The sequence below is a fragment of the Aegilops tauschii genome, chromosome 5 (genome assembly GCF_002575655.3).
Source record: "Aegilops tauschii subsp. strangulata cultivar AL8/78 chromosome 5, Aet v6.0, whole genome shotgun sequence".
NCBI classification, from domain to species: domain Eukaryota; kingdom Viridiplantae; phylum Streptophyta; class Magnoliopsida; order Poales; family Poaceae; genus Aegilops; species Aegilops tauschii.
In genome coordinates, this window is record NC_053039.3 from 255,555,790 (window position 1) to 255,573,697 (window position 17,908).

At 42.9% G+C, this 17,908-nt stretch overlaps 1 long non-coding RNA gene across 3 annotated transcripts; it reads left to right on the top strand.

Moving 5' to 3' along the window:
- The first annotated feature begins 5,597 nt into the window (after nt 1-5,597).
- LOC109759732 (uncharacterized) lies at nt 5,598-12,113 on the top strand. 3 transcript variants are annotated; one of them, XR_006664060.2, is made up of 3 exons: nt 5,709-7,499; nt 8,994-9,101; nt 9,189-12,113. It is a non-coding gene; the product is annotated as an uncharacterized lncRNA (long non-coding RNA). The 3 variants fall into 3 exon arrangements; XR_012184599.1 differs by having other exon boundaries at nt 5,718-9,101; nt 9,189-9,279; nt 9,860-12,113; XR_006664058.2 differs by having other exon boundaries at nt 5,598-9,101.
- The last annotated feature ends 5,795 nt before the right edge of the window (nt 12,114-17,908 follow it).

Below are 17,908 nucleotides of genomic sequence, written 5' to 3' on the forward strand. Positions count from 1 at the left end.
GTCGGAGCGCATCACGGTCCACGCAGCTTTCGCCGCCACCCACGCCAGCAGAAGCTTTAGCGTGCGCGCAGTTGCTCCTCGACTTTCCTCCTGCCGCGGAAAAGCTCGACGAGTGGAGAGCCACCATCCGGAGCCTCGTCAGCGTTGCCAACAAGGACGAGCCGCGACCAGCGGGGCCCTCAGGCCGGCGCTCCGTCGAACCACCGCACGCCAGTGGCGGAAGGACTGGAGGTGCTGCGGCCACGGTGCACTCTCCTCCCCCGCGCCAGCCACCGCCGGTGTCGGTCCGTCGTGATGACGCATGTGATAATATTTCCATAGCGTCGTCCGACCCACGGACCCACCGCGATCAGCGCCAAGTTCTTCGGGAGCGAGCCCACGAAGACGCTCGAACCACCATCGAGTGCCGGCGCGAAGCACGCCGCCAGTCAGACAGGCAGGCGGGGCCCACTATGGACCACCCAACACCGGGAGGCTCTGGCGGCCTACCCTACGAGGTGGGTTGCCCAGCCTTTACCCGTGAGCTACGGCAGTTCTAGTGGCCCTCCCACCGCACATTCAAGCCCGACGTTGGCGAGAAGTACAACGGCAAGACCCACCCGTCGGAGTTCCTCAGCATCTACACCATCACGATGCAAGCTGCTGGAGCTCGCGACGACAAGGTGCTTGCCAATTACTTCCCGTTGGCGCTTAAACCCAATGTCATGTCATGGTTAATGCACTTGCCGGTGGATTCCATTTCTTCTTGGTCGGATTTGTTTCATGAGTTCGTTGGCGCCTTCACTGGAGGCCACCAAGCTCATGGCCAGGCAAGCGATTTGCATATCATCCCCAGAAGGAAGGTGAAACCATGCGCAAGTACATACAGAGGTTCAGCCGGGTGCAGTACAACATCCCAGATGTTCATCCCGCCACCGTGATCAGCGCATTCCATCAGAATGTGCGCAACCGCAAGATGCGCGAAGAGCTGGCGATGAACAAGGTCAAAGATGTGGTCGAATTTTATGTTCTGGCCGATAGGTGCGCCCGAGCTGAAGAGGGGAGGAAGTACCCCGGCGAGGACGCCGGTGCGGAAACCGACTCCACAGACGAAGACACAACCACTCCGATGAAGAAGGGCCGGCACCGCAACAGGAAGCACAGGGGCAAGACCGTGCTTGCCGTCGAGGGACCTGAGGACACCGGCGCCGCCAAGAAGGCCAAGGCAGACGACACCGGCAAGGAAATTGCCGGGTGCGCCGCTTGCCGGGCCTTGGCGGCTGCCGACAAGCCAGGAGGCTCCGACAAGCAGTACTGCAAGATCCACCGCACGAAGGGCCATGACCTCCAGAACTGCCGACAAGTTGAGCTGCTTGCTGAGAAGAAAAAAGCTGAGTATGAGAGGCGGGACAAAGAGAAGGATCAAGATGGTGCCGAAGGATCCGGCAAGAAGCGTGGCGGCCAAGGGGGTCGCCGCGGCAAGGATAGCCAACAAGAGAGGCCCGCTCGAGGCCGCGACAAGAAGCAGGAAGACGACGGTCATGACGAGGACGACGAGTCCGGCTAGCAAGAGTTCCAGAAAGCTACGGAGGCCATGTGCGTCGACGGTGGCGCCTCGCTGCACACTTCTCACCGCCAGCTCAAGCAGTGGGTGCGTGAGATCACAGCAGCGAAACCATCACTCGATGCTCAAAAGCCACTGAAGTGGTCCAGCCTGATCGCACAACTGCGGTCGGGTGCTTGCCGTTGTTGGTTTCGCCAACAATACGCAACCTCAAGGTGACAAAAATGGTAGTTGACGGCGGGGCCGGTCTAAACTTGATCTCGCCTGTTGTGATCAAAAGGCTACAGATTCCCGATGGAGACCTCGAAGAGACGGGTACTTTTCAAGGGGTCAACCCGGGAAGGAGCCAGCCGAAGGGTAAGGTCACGCTGCCTGTGTCGTTTGGAGGCGAGTTGAACTACCGGACAGAGAGGATTGTTTTCTATGTAGCCGAGATCCCCTTGCCCTACAATGGGATCCTCGGCCGCCCGGCACTAGCCAAGTTCATGGCGGCATCACATTACGCCTACAACACGCTGGAGATGCCAGGGCCAATGACCATCATCACCGTCCCCTCCGACAAGAAGGATGTGCTGATCTGTGCTGACCAACTCTACCGGGAGGCGGTTGCAGCGACTAACGCCAAGGCACTTGCTCCTGCCGCCGAAGCCCCGGGAGGGAAGAAGACCGGCAGGACCTCTTGCACCCACTCCAGCAAGCCCACCTCTTCGGAGTGTAGTGCTCCCGTCGAGGACGTGCCAGAGAGCTCCACCGGCAAGAGCAAGAAATCCAGAGTTGCACCACCAGAGACCAAGAAGGTGTCCGTCAAGGAGGATGGCACGGGAGGGGCTTTTACCATAAGCTCCACCGTCGACAGGAAATAGGAAGGCGCGCTTGTCACTTTCCTGTGGGCGGATGTCGATGTTTTTGCATGGCAAGCATACGACATCCCCGGCGTTCCCAGGGAAGTGATTGAGCACCATCTTGCTATGTGTCCTCGTGTGCGACCCGTCAAGCAGAAGGTCGGGAAGCAGGCTCTGGAACGACAAGAGTTCATCACAGAGGAAATCAGGAAGTTGGAAGCGGAAGGCTTGGTAAGAGGGGTACTCCATCCGACGTGGCTGGCCAATCCGGTGGTGGTGCGCAAGGCAAATGGGAAGTGGAGACTGTGTATCGATTACACAGACATCGATAAGGCTTGTCCAAAGGACCCTTTCCCGTTACCACGCATCGACCAGATTGTTGACTCCATGGCCGGATGTGACTTGTTATCTTTCCTTGACGCTTACTCGGGATACCACCAGATCTTCATGACGAAAGAAGATGAAGAGAAGACAACATTCATCACCTCATGTGGTACGTATTGTTTTTTACGAATGCCTTTCGGGTTGAAGAGTGCTGGCTCAACGTTTGCAAGAGCAGTCCAAATTGGTTTTGAGCCTCAGCTACATAGAAATATGGAAGCTTATATGGATGACATAGTGGTCAAAACCAAGGACAGGGCAACACTTGTACAAGATTTAGAAGAGACGTTTGCAAATTTGCGCAAGATCAATCTCAAGCTGAACCCTGAGAAGTGTGTCTTCGACGTTCCGTCCGGCAAGCTTCTCGGATTCTTGGTGTCACAGCGTGGGATCGAGGCGAATCCAGACAAGATCAAGGCCATTGAGCAAATTGAGGCGCCTAGGCGGATCAAGGATGTGCGTCAGCTCACTGGCTGCGTTGCCGCCATGAGCAGGTTCATCTCCAAGTCTGCTGAGCGTGCCCTTCCCTTCTTCAAAATCTTGAAGAAGGGAGGCCCAATGGAATGGACCCAGAGGCCGAGGCAGCCCTGCAGGATTTGAAGAAGTACCTCTCCTCTACGCCAATACTGGTTGCGCCTAAACCACAAGAACCGTTGCTGCTATATCTAGCGGCAACGAACCAAGTGGTCAGCGCCGCGCTAGTGGCACAGAGGGAGGTTGACGAAGAGGCAGTGGCAACGGCAGGTCTGGCGAATGGCAAACCAGAGCCCCCCCCGGCAGGGCCTGGTGCCGGTAAAGCAAGGCCCCCGGCAGAGTTTGGCGCTGGCGAAGCGGAAGCAACGCAACCAAATGGAGTGGTGCAGAAGAAGAAGAAGATGATGCAGCACCCGGTTTACTTTGTCAGCTCTCTTGCAGGGGGCTAGATCAAGGTACTCCGGTGTGCAGAAGTTGCTCTTCGGCCTCCTTATGGCCTCGAGGAAGCTGCGTCATTACTTCCAAGCCCACGAAATCACCATCGTCACCCGCCTCCCGTTGCAACGGATATTGCATAACCCAGACGCAACCGGGAGGATCGTGGAATGGGCCTTGGAACTGTCAAGATTTGCTTTGAAGTTTGAAAGTACTTCGACAATCCAGAGTAGAGTCTTGGCAGAGTTCATTGCAGAATGGACCTCAACGCCCGATGAAGAGACCCAGGAGACCACTCTCCCCAGCAAGGAAACAAGTCACAACTGGATTATGTACTTTGACGGGGCTTTCTCGCTGCAAGGCGCCGGTGCTGGTGTGCTAATCGTTGCACCCATCGGAGAGCACCTCAAGTATGTGGTAAAGATGCACTTTCCCAGGGAGATGTCGACGAACAACACTGCTGAATACGAGGGGTTGCTTGCCGGTCTCAGGATCGCGGTAGACCTCGGAATCAAGAAGCTCATCGTCAGGGGTGATTCACAACTTGTCGTCAAGCAAGTTAACAAAGACTATCAAAGCCCGTTGATGGAGGCCTACGTGGATGAGGTGAGGAAGCTGGAGGAGCGTTTTGACGGTATACAAGCGGAGCATGTTCCCCGAGTGGAGAACGACACCGCCGACTACCTGTCAAAACGCACTGCCCTCAAACTACCTGTGGAACCAGGTACTTTCGTGCTTCGGTTAACTCAACCATCCGTTGAACCATCGACAAAGCAGAACAAGTGCAGGAAATCAGGCCCCGGCAAGTACTTTCCCACCGAGCTCCCAGGAGCTGCCGGCAAGGATGTTGCCGTGGACACCGAGCCTGCCATGGGGCAATAGACTCCGGCAGGGCGTCAAACCCTGGCCATAGAGACAGCCGCTCCCATGGCTGATACGTCCATTTTGCATCATGCTTTTATATCGATATTTATCGCATTATGGGCTGTTATTACACATTATGTCACAATACTTATGCCTATTCTCTCTTATTTTACAAGGTTTACATGAAGAGGGAGAATGCCGGCAGCTGGAATTCTGGGCTGGAAAAGGAGCAAATATTAGAGACCTATTCAGCACAACTCTAAAAGTCCTGAAACTTCACGGAAGTTATTTTTGGAAATAATAAAAAATACTGAGCAAAGAAAATACCAGAGGGGACCCACACCCTGGGCACGAGGGTGGGGGGCGCGCCCCTACCTCGTGGGCCCCCTAGTGGCCCTCCGGTGCCCATCTTCTGCTATATGAAGTCTTTCGTCCGAAGAAAAATCAGAAGCAAGCTTTCGGGACAAGACTGCGCCGCCACGAGGCAGAACCTTGGCGTAACCAATCTAGGGCTTTGTGATTATGAACATGAATATGCTTTGTGAGTAGTTACGTTTGTTCCTGAGGACATGGGAGAAGTCTTGCTATTAGTAGTCATGTGAATTTGGTATTCGTTCGATATTTTGATGAGATGTATGTTGTCTCTCCTCTAGTGGTGTCATGTGGACATCGACTACATGACACTTCACCATTATTTGGGCCTAGAGGAAGACATTGGGAAGTAATAAGTAGATGATGGGTTGCTAGAGTGACAGAAGCTTAAACCCTAGTTTATGCGTTGCTTCGTAAGGGGCTGATTTGGATCCATATGTTTCATGCTATGGTTAGGTTTACCTTAATACTTCTTTTGTAGTTGCGGATGCTTGCAATAGGAGTTAATCATAAGTGGGTTGCTTGTCCAAGTAAGGGAAGCACCCAAGCACCGGTCCACCCACATATCAAATTATCAAAGTACCGAACGCGAATCATATGAACGTGATGAAAACTAGCTTGACGATAATTCCCATGTGTCCTCGGGAGCGCTTTTCTCTATATAAGAGTTTGTCCAGACTTGTCCTTTTCTACAAAAGGGATTGGGCCATCTTGCTGCACTTTGTTTACTTTTGTTACTTGTTGCTCGTTACAAATTATCTTATCACAAAACTATCTGTTACCTATAATTTCAGTACTTGCAGAGAATACCTTGCTGAAAACCGCTTATCATTTCCTTCTGCTCCTCATTGGGTTCGACACTCTTACTTATCGAAAGGACTACGATAGATCCCCTATACTTGTGGGTCATCAAGACTCTTTTCTGGCGCCGTTGCCGGGGAGTGAAGCGCCTTTGGTAGGTGGAATTTGGTAAGGGAAAAATTTATATAGTGTGCTGAAATTTACTGTCACTTGTTACTATGGAAAGTAATCCTCTGAGGGGCTTGTTCGGGATATCTTCACCCCGACCAGTAGAGCAAAGAGTTGCTCCTCAACCTACTGAACCTACTGAAAATGAAAATGTCTACTTTGAAAATCCTTCGGGTATGATAGAAAAACTGCTAGTTAATCCTTTTGCAGGAGATGGAACATTACATCCTGATGAGCACCTAATCTATGTGGATGAAGTTTGTGGATTATTTAAGCTTGCAGGTATGCCCGATGATGTTATCAAGAAGAAGGTCTTTCCTTTATCTTTGAAGGGAGATGCATTGACATGGTATAGGCTATGTGATGATATGGGATCATGAAACTACAAACGATTGAAATTGGAATTTCATCAGAAGTTTTATCCTATGCATCTTGTTCATCGTGATCGTAATCTATCTATCTATATCTATATCTATATTTATACCTATACCTATACCTATACCTACCTATACTAATCACAGACTCCCCAAAAATTACCACGTTAATCAGAATTTAGAAGCCGTTTATCTTATGTGGGACCGAGTTATCACGGTGTAGATCTTTCGCTAACTCCCTTAAACAGAAATTCCAGAAAAAAAAAGTGAGCCGTCGCTCTACCTCTCTCCCAATCTCACAATTCTCTCCTTATAGGTCAAAACTAGGTTATATGCACTAAAAACAAAACTAGGCGTCTTTTTCCCCCGTAGCCTCTCTGTCTTCTAGCCGCCACCGCTGCATCATCTGATTCCGGCCGCCGTCTCGACCTTCTGCCTCCGCAAGCCTCCTCGGCAAACCGTAGTTGCGGTTCCGACCGCCGCCTTGACCTTTTGCCTCCACAAACGCCTCCTCGGCGAACCCTAGCTGCAGTTCCAGCCGCCGCCTCAACCTTCTGTCTCCGCCAACGCCTCCTCGACGAACCCTAGCGGCAGCTCCATCCTCTAGTGTGGAAATCCAGCGGTCATTGGGATCGTCTTCGTGGCTCCTCCGACCTGCAGCGCGCCCTATGTGTGGTCTCGCTGTCTCCTCATGCTCCCGTTGGGCTTGGTTACGGCTTAAATTTCCTAGGTACATATGCCATGGTTCTGGTGGGAGGAATAGCCTATGTTTAATGAGGCATTCTAGCGTTAGTGCTAAAATATGATGCAAATTGTACTTGCTTAGTATCTCCCAAAATTCTTTCATTAGTACATCCTCCATGTGTGCTACAATTTGGTCTGGTCCGACTGCTACCCATGTGTCGTGCTGCCTAGATATGCTCATCAGCGAAGCTGTGAATGCGAATAAATCTTCAATTTACTCTGGGCTCAATTGAACCCACACTCTGTTGATTCAGAATTATGCAACCTTAATTCAATGTTGTTTTTATCTATTCTGTGAATTTTCTGCTCTTAAGCATGATTTATAGTATATGGATCACATACCCCTTACGCATCTTTTTTTCCTTGAGTTTTTCATTCTGTAGGCCATATATGCAGATAAGGTAATTTTATTATGTCGGAAGATGAACCATGTGTAGATTGTATAAAAACAAGCATGATTTGTTCTCCACTATTTTGAAATTTCCCGGTGGCCATGTCTAGGTACGTTGATTCCATGGTAATGCACAAATTTTCTGCAATATTATACTTTGGCTGGGTAGTCTAATCGGATAATGCCAAGTCAATCCTATGTTTAGACAAAATTAAGTGGGTGCCTGTTGTGTAAAGGAGCAATTGGTGCCCGATTCTTGAAAAGTAGGACAAACAGTAAATGTACAAAGCAAAAAAAATGATCATAGAAGGGAGGATTTTGAACCAAATATACTAATATTATACATAGTATAGCATCACCCCTTAATTTCACTTAAATAGAGGGATGAATACCATTAGTATTTACTTCTAGCCTTCTAGGGCTACCTCATAATTGCATGCACGTTCTATGAGCGCAAACACTATTATGGACACCTGAATCCCTCGGTGGCCATCCTATCTTAGCTTTCCTTTTTGGAGATTCTAATTTATTCTCCGCACTATAGTTTCACGTGTCCAGGTTGCTTGGCATATAATTCGATGTCCATTCTATTCAATTTTGAGAAAAAAAAAAAGATCTTCTGTTTGATAGGTGAATTCGAGTGTGCTAATTTAATTTGGCAATTAGTGAAAACTAAATTGAGACATGGTGCAAGTGGGGACAATGTTTTCTGTTATCCAAATAAATATTTGATCATTGGTACATTCATGATAGGAAACTTACTACATATGTTGCAATTTCAGTCTCCAACCTCCTTCCAAGAGATCTGCTAAATATTATAACGAATTGATGGTGTTTATGTGTTATATACACAAAGTAAAGCGGTAGCAAAACTGTTGAGTTGAGCTAAGTTTGTTTCCAGTAGCACTTTCAAAAAGATACAAAATTCTAAGATAATTGAACCATTGAAATTGTCATCACGGATATTCAGAAGGAAAAAAGGTACTTTCTTGCATTTTGGCTGAAAGGTATTCTTGCGAGCATACCATGATACAAGTTTAACACATGATTTCTTTACAATTTCTTTGTTAGCTTGATGTGGAATACACTGAGAAATTAGCAAGTTATCTCATACTACCATGCTATGAGAACAAACCCTTTAAGTTCAAAACTATTCACTTATTTTCGTGTATTCTGTCATTCCAAAAATCTTTTTAAAATTTAGCTTCCAGCAAGAGCATGCTGCAAATTTAGCGCATTAGCCAATTGATAGAAGCTGGAATAAGAGTGTTATTTGCTGATCTCACCTGCAAGAGCCGACATTTAATATTTTCATCTTATGATTGTGATGTTGTTCATGGATAACTGATTACGCAGCAATTCTTCATCGTGTATTGCTATGCACTTTGGGCACACTGCATTTGGAACCTTTTTTCATAAATATGATTAACAATTCAACATGATGGTAGACATGATTTTATGATTAGTTATTAGCATTGTAAAGTTTTTTCTCTCATGGTCTGCAGATTGTCCTATTTAGTCTACGGATTAGAAAGCATACATTTGTCTATGTTAGTTCTGATTATTTGTAGGTACGAGTAACATACATGCGGATTTTTTTCCAGTCTAATCTTTACAACTCCGAACGATTGTCTATTCTGCTTCTAATCACGATGATGTCAAAAAACAGTGTGCAAAGTGTGCGTGCACTGGGGAAGGAATATTATAACGTAGTAAGTAAACAGGAACATGCTATTTCATCCTACAAAAGAGGCAGTTTACTGAGCTCTGACTGCGTGTATGTTTGAATATATGTGCAGTTTAATATACATGCATGCTTACACATCTGATCTATGTATCACGACAAGATGTGGTCGACTTTGGACAACGTCGCTACTTCTGATGGAATAGGTACATGTTGGACTAGCTCCTTTTGTACGCTCTTACTGTTAAGCTACTAATTATTCCATAGAATTTCTCTCATCATCTGCTAGATAGAATTCATGAATTGGCGTAAAAGTTATTTATGGTTACGTGCAAGATTAAGGTCTCAACATGATGTTTGTAGGCCAGCATGTAAATATGTTCTATAGTTTTATATGAATCATTGGTTATTATTCATCAGGTTTTCTTTGCGTATCTACTAATTCGATGTTTGCATGATTGGTTATATTGAAGAAATGTTACCCAAACATATTAATTTATTTAATTATTTCGAAGAGGGGCTATCCCCGGCCTCTGCAACATATGATGCACACATCCATTTTATTAAGCATAAACATATTAATTTATTGTTGTGGTATATTATTTCGTATTATTATCAGACAATTAGTATTAATATCACTAGCTCCTGATGGATATAGTTTACATCATGAACATCAGTGCATCAAGATAGTAATGAGTTGGATGTATTGTATTTCATAGTTTTCTTTTACTTGATCTCAGCATGATCTAATAAGGAAACTCATTTAGTCTGACATGTAAAATGCAGGAAGGCACAAAAACTCATATTTTGCACTTATAACTTCCCAAATATCAGAAGTTTGACATGTGAAACACTCACAAAAAACTCTCCTGCTAGCACAGATCATATCTTAGCAAAGAACCAGTAGTAACGTCAGCACCATTTAGTGTGGTGATGACATGTATGTATCCATTGATATGGTTGACACTAACCGCAGTTAATTGTTCCTCCACATTATATATGTACCAATGTGACTATAGTTTAAAATAGATGAAGTTCGTGAACATCATATTTCATATAGGCCTCATGGCGATTTACAACATTTCTATATTTATCGTGTGTTTGGCTGTTATTTTCTGAAAGATGGTAGAATTGTCTATCAGATCTTTCTCTTTCTATCAATGATACATGATTTGGTTGATTGTTTGACTAAAGGATTTATAGGGAAAAAATGATTTAAGGTGGGGCCTGTCATTCGTTCCAAATTGTATAACTTGGTATCTTCCAGTGAATGGATAATGAAACAACAGATGTAAGAATACAAATGCGTATATATAAGCATAATTTTTGAATTTATATTTGAGCTCATAGGTTATTACTTATCTTGATATATGCCTGAATTGGTGCTATGCCGGTAAAATTTGATGTAAATTTCTATTCCCTTCTATTCACTGAGGGGCTTACTAGGTAGGTCATTAATTTGAAATATGCCTTGGGTTAAGCATTCAAATTGTGTTTGTTTGTAGGTTCATCGATGGTAGCAGTGTGAAAATAATAGTTGAAAATAACTACTCCATTTTAGATGTCATTGCAGTTCAAACGATTTAGTCCGCACTAACATGGAGAATAGTTAGGCCTCAAATTTAATTGCGGAAGTAACTACATGTGCTTCACGGGCCTTAGTGTCATTTCATATTTGGGACGGCAATTTCAGGCCAGCTGCTCCTTCTATGAGGTTTATCATAAGAAAAGTATGCCGATTGGATGTACCACCTCCTTTTGGGTTTACGAGACACACATGTATTTTGAGTTCAAGTATTACCATAGACTAGACAAGTAGTATAGGTTACCATCGACTGTACAAGCAGTATATGACCCAATAAAATTGGGTAAAAGTTACTTTATATCCCATAAATCATTTGCATTCATAAAAAATAGGCATGTTCTGCAGAAAAATAATTGACCTCTACAACTATTCGAAGGATAATATTCTTCTTACAAAGTATCGCTCTATTGTTATTGAATTTTATCGTCGACGTGTTTATTCGATTCTCACTTTTCCTTTATTAATTTATATTTTTACAATGGCCAACCAATGCTGCTAAAATTTTTGTTCAAGTTTTTCAACAAAATGGAGGTACCCTGGCTTGATCATTGGCAACTCCAGGGAAGAAATACTCCCATGAAAGATCGTTTCCCCCGACCGCACCCTTTCGTGTTGGATGACATGCTTACTGTCAAAGCCTCGATGATCTACCATCCATGGTCAGTAACCTGCACCACCCTCTCTCCACTGAAGCCCATCATGAGTTGATTCAATTGGAGTCCATTCTGTCATTGATATCTATCAATGCTAAGGGCAAGGACATTTTCCACTGACCAACCAAAACTGGTGAATTTTGATCCAAGGTATATTATAACTTTGCTCATAGCCACATTACTGTGGATCCAATTGTTAAGTGTATATGGAAGTGTTCATGCACGCTCAAGATCAAAGTCTTTGGTTGGCTACTACTGGTGGATAGGCTTAACACAAGAGATATGATGCAAAGCCTACATTGGACTCTGCAAGATGATACTTGTGTTCTTTGCCAGACTCTCACACATGAGGATCGAGCACATATGTTCTTTGTTTTTAACTTCGGCCAGTTGGAAATATCTTGGGATTACTTGGGCATCACAACCAAATCAATCAACCTATTTGATGGCGGCAGTAGCAAGGAAGGGTTTTCATAGACCCTTCTTTATTGAGGTGGTTTTTACTGCCACTTGTAACATCTGGACTCGGAGGAACGGCAAAATCTTCAAAAATGAGAGGCCAAGTTTTGGGGCTTGGACAAGAAACTTTGTACATTATCTGTCTCTGTTAGCTCATAGAAACAAATGTAAATATAGGGATAGCCTTCTATCTTGGATCTCTTCTCTTCCATAGTTAGGTTTTTGTAAGTATCACACACCTCCCTTCTTCTCTCTGTATGTATTGTAGACTCTTTTTGTGCGGCTCTTGCCTTGCAGCACATAGTAAAAAAAATGGGAATCTTCTAAGATGACATTGCTATAATGAATACTGTACTATTCAATTTAATGACCTCATGATGGTCATGCTATTTCACCCATGAACTTCTTGGTAGGAATTCTCTTGCAATGAATCTATCATCGAGGGAACAAGGTACTCACAAATTTCCAAATAGGGAGAGAAACTGGCCTACTTTAAAATTTAGCACCAATATTAATTCATAAGTTGCGTATGCAAGCACTCATTATATAGGCCGGACAATTTATGGAGATAAAATATCTTAAAATCACAATGGAAATGGACTTAATATATATGTAAGTGTGATTTGCTGCAAATATACAAAAACTACAAAATCATAAAATTGTTCTATTCAAATGTATAATTACTAGAATTTTAAAATGATAAGATCGTTGTATGTCCATTGGGATCTAAACTAGATTCAAAATGTATAAATGGTATGATCTTGTCCATATATATTAATAAATAAATTAGCCCGTGCGAACGCACGGGTTGGCGACTAGTTATATATATAATTTTTGGCCTCGCGAAGGGGAAAGCATCGCTCAAGCTTGGGGGAGGCTTAAATCAATGTTATATTCATGCCCCAATCATGAGCTCTCAAGAGAGATGATTATTCAAAATTTTTATGCTCGGCTTTCTGACAACAATCGCACCATGCTCGATACTTCTTGTACTGGTTCTTTTATGATGAAGACTATTGAATTCAAATGGAATTTATTGGAAAGAATTAAACGCAACTCTGAAGATTGGGACCTCGACAAAGGTAAGGAGTCAGGTATAACACCTAAGTTTGATTGTGTTAAATCTTTTATGGATACCGATGTTTTCCGTAAATTTAGCACTAAATATGGACTTGACTCTGAGATAGTAGATTCTTTCTGTGAATCCTTTGCTACTCATGTTGATCTCCCTAAGGAGAAGTGGTTTAAATATCATCCTCCCATAGAAGTAAAAGTAGTTGCACCTAATAAAGTTGAAGAAAAGACTATCACTTATAATGATCCTATTGTTCCTACTGCTTATGTTGAGAAACCACCTTTCCCTGTTAGAATAAAGGATCATGCTAAAGCTTCAACTGTGGTTCGTAAAAGCAATATTAGAACTTATACACCTCCTGAGTAAGTTAAAGTTGAACCTAATATTGCTATTGTTAAAGATCTCTTGGCTGATAATATTGATGGGCATGTTATTTATTTCTGTGATGAGACTGTTAGAATTGCTAAACCTAGTGCTAAAGATAAACATAGACCTGTGCTAAGCATGCCTATTATTTCTGTTATAATAGGAGATCATTGTTATCATGGCTTATATGACATGGGTGCTAGTGCTAGTGCAATACCTATTGACTTATACAAAGAAATTATGCATGATATTGCACCTACCGAGTTAGAAGAAATTAATGTTACCATTAAGCTTGCCAATAGAGATACTATATCACCAATTGGAATTGTTAGAGATGTTGAAGTCTTGTGTGGGAAAACTAAATATCCTGCTGATTTTCTTGTTCTTGGTTCCCCACAAGATAGCTTTTGTCCCATTATATTTGGTAGACCCTTCTTAAACGCTGTTAATGCTAAGATAGACTGCGAAAAGGATGTTGTTACCATTGGTCTAGGTGATATGTCTCATGAGTTTAACTTTTCTAAATTTCGTAGACAACACCGTGAAGATGAATTGCCTAGTAAAGATGAAATTATTGGTCTTGCTTCTATTGCCGTACCTCCTAGTGATCCTTTAGAACAATATTTGCTAGACCATGAAAATGATATGTTTATGAATGAAAGAAGGGAAATAGATGAAGTGTTCTTTAAACAGGGACCTATTCTGAAACACAACTTGCCTGTTGAAATCCTAGGGGATCCTCCTCCACCCAAGGGTGATCCAGTGTTTGAGCTTAAACCGTTGCCTGATACTCTTAAATATGCTTATCTTGATGAAAATAAGATATATCCTGTTATTATTAGTGCTAACCTTTCAGAGAAGGAGGAAGAAAAATTATTGAAAACTCTGAAGAAGCACCGTGCTGCTATTGGATATACTCTTGATGATCTTAAGGGCATTAGTCCCACTTTATGCCAACACAAAATAAATTTGGAGAAAGATGCCAAACCAGTTATTGATCACCAACGACGGCTGAATCCTAAGATGAAAGAAGTGGTAAGAAAGGAAATATTAAAGCTCCTTGAGGCAGGTATAATCTATCCCGTTGCTGATAGTCAGTGGGTAAGTCCTGTCCATTGTGTCCCTAAGAAGGGAGGTATTACCGTCGTTCCTAATGATAAAGATGAATTGATTCCGCAAAGAATTATTACAGGTTATAGGATGGTAATTGATTTCCGCAAATTAAATAAGGCTACTAAAAAAGATCATTACCCTTTACCTTTTATTGATCAAATGCTAGAAAGATTATCTAAACACACACATTTTTGCTTTCTAGATGGTTATTCTGGTTTCTCTCAAATACTTGTGTCAGCTGATGATCAAGCTAAGAACACTTTTACTTGCCCTTTCGGTACTTTTGCTTATAGACGTATGCCTTTTGGTTTATGTAATGCACCTGCTACCCTTGAAAGATGCATGATGGCTATATTCTCTGACTTTTGTGAAAAGATCTGTGAGGTTTTCATGGATGATTTCTCCGTTTATGGATCCTCTTTTGATGATTGCTTGAGCAACCTTGATCGAGTTTTGCAGAGATGTGAAGAAACTAACCTTGTCTTGAATTGGGAGAAGTGCCACTTTATGGTTAATGAAGGTATTGTCTTGGGGCATAAAATTTCTGAAAGAGGTATTGAAGTTGATAAAGCTAAAGTTGATGCTATTGAAAAGATGCCATGTCCCAAGGACATCAAAGGTATAAGAAGTTTCCTTGGTCATGCCGGTTTTTATAGGAGGTTCATTAAGGACTTCTCAAAAATTTCTCGGCCTCTGACTAATCTATTACAAAAAGATATACCATTTGTCTTTGATGATGATTGTGTAGAGGCATTTGAAATACTTAAGAAAGCATTAATCTCTGCACCTATTGTTCAGCCACCTGATTGGAATTTCCCTTTGAAATTGTGTGTGATGCTAGTGATTATGCTGTAGGTGCTGTTCTAGAGCAAAGAGTTGATAAGAAATTAAATGTTATTCAATATGCTAGTAAAACTCTAGACAGTGCTCAGAGAAATTATGCTACTACTGAAAAAGAATTCTTAGCAGTTGTATTTGCTTGTGATAAGTTCAGACCTTATATTGTTGATTCTAAAGTAACTATTCACACGGATCATGCTACTATTAAATATCTTATGAAAAAGGAAGATGCTAAACCTAGACTTATTAGATGGGTTCTCTTGCTACAAGAATTTGATTTGCATATTATTGATAGAAAGGGAGCTGAGAACCCCGTTGCAGACAACTTGTCTAGGTTAGAGAATGTTCTTGATGACCCACTACCTATTGATGATAGCTTTCCTGATGAACAATTAAATGTCATAAATGCTTCTCGTACTGCTCCATGGTATGCTAATTCTGCTAATTACATTGTTGCTAAATTCATACCACCTAGTTTCACATACCAGCAAAAGAAAAAGTTTTTCTATGATTTAAGACATTACTTCTGGGATGACCCACATCTTTATAAAGAAGGAGTAGACAGTGTTATTAGACGTTGTGTACCTGAGCATGAACAGGAACAGATCCTACGCAAGTGTCATTCCGAGGCTTATGGAGGACACCACGCTGGAGATAGAACTGCACATAAGGTATTGCAATCCGGTTTTTATTGGCCTACTCTCTTCAAGGATGCCCGTAAGTTCGTCTTATCTTGTGATGAATGTCAAAGAATTGGTAATATTAGTAGACGTCAAGAAATGCCTATGAATTATTCACTTGTTATTGAACCATTTGATGTTTGGGGCTTTGATTATATGGGACCGTTTCCTGCCTCTAATGGGTATACACATATTCTAGTTGCTGTTGATTACATTACTAAGTGGGTAGAAGCTATTCCAACTAGTAGTGCTGATCATAACACCTCTATTAAGATGCTTAAAGAAGTTATTTTTCCGAGGTTTGGAGTCCCTAGATATTTAATGACTGACGGTGGTTCACATTTTATTCATGGTGCTTTTCGTAAAATGCTTGCTAAGTATGATGTTAACCATAGAATTGCAACTCCTTATCACCCACAGTCTAGTGGTCAAGTAGAATTGAGTAACAGAGAACTCAAATTAATTTTCAAAAGACTGTTAATAGATCTAGAAAGAATTGGTTCAAGAAACTTGATGATGCATTATGGGCCTATAGAACTGCATATAAAAATCCTATGGGTATGTCTCCTTATAAAATGGTTTATGGAAAAGCATGTCACTTACCTCTCGAACTAGAACATAAGGCTTATTGGGCTATTAAAGAGCTCAATTATGATTTCAAACTTGCCGGTGAGAAGAGGTTATTTGACATTAGCTCACTTGATGAATGGAGAACCCAAGCCTATGAGAATGCCAAATTGTTTAAAGAAAACGTTAAAAGATGGCATGACAAAAGGATACAAAAGCGTGAGTTTAATGTAGGTGATTATGTATTGCTATACAACTCTCGTTTAAGATTTTTTGCAGGAAAACTTCTCTCTAAATGGGAAGGTCCTTACGTTATCGAGGAGGTCTATCGTTCCGATGCCATAAAAATCAACAACTTCGAAGGCACAAATCCAAAGGTGGTGAACGGTCAAAGAACCAAACATTATATCTCAGGTAATCCTATAAATGTTGAAACTAATGTTATTGAAACCGTAACCCCGGAGGAATACATAAGGGACACTTTCCAGAATGTTTCAGACTCCGAAAAGGAATAGGTACGTGGTACGGTAAGTAAACCGACTCCAAAACAGTTCTAATGGCAATTTTTCTCCGTTTTGGAATATTTAGAAAAATAGGAAAATAAGAAGTAGTCCGGGAAGGACACGAGGCCTCCACGAGGGTGGAGGGCGCGCCCCCTGCCTCGTGGGCACCTCGTGCGCTCTCCGGACTCCGTTTTCTTGAACGATACATATTTTGGTCAGTAAAAATTCATTATATAATCTCCCGAAGGTTTTGACTCGTGTACCACGCGAATATCCTCTGTTTTTGTTTCGAGCTGTTTCTGCCGCAAATTAGAGCAAGATGTCTTCTCAAGAGTCAGTCGGGGAGAGTCGGGTGTCTCATCCGACACCAGGTCCAGGGGCAAACAGCGATGCCTATCACTTTGGGCCCTCAACGGAGGAAGAGATGGAAGCTGACTTGAAAAGGATAGATGCCATGGAGGAGGATCAAGAAGTTACTTCTCGTTTCTGGGCAGGCTTCACAAAGGGGGAACTACAGAGCTCAACTATCCCAAACTCGGTCATCCCCTCCAATGTTAAATTTCTCTCTTATGAAAATATGAAAAAGAGTGTTACTTGTTCTCCCGCAGCTATGCAGCATCCATGGGTGCAAGGAGCTTTAACCGTCACGGGTAAGCTCCGTAAGGAAATAATGGATCTTAAGCGGCAAGTCAACAAGCTCGAGGAGGAGAATCGTATCCTGAGGGGTATCATAGCCAAGAATATCACATCACCACCCCCGAAGAAGGAGATATAATGTAGCGACCAGACATCAAACAGTCTGATCTCTGTGCTTCAGTGTCATCCCTGGATCAGTAATGCTGACACACACAGTACTTGAAGGATTTATAACAGAGTAGCAATCACACACTTATTACATCGAATGTCTCAAAAGAGAACTTATTACAATAAATATGGCTTAAGGCCATCTAATAACGATAACATCGGAAGGCTTGGAAGATAAGTGAGTCCATCA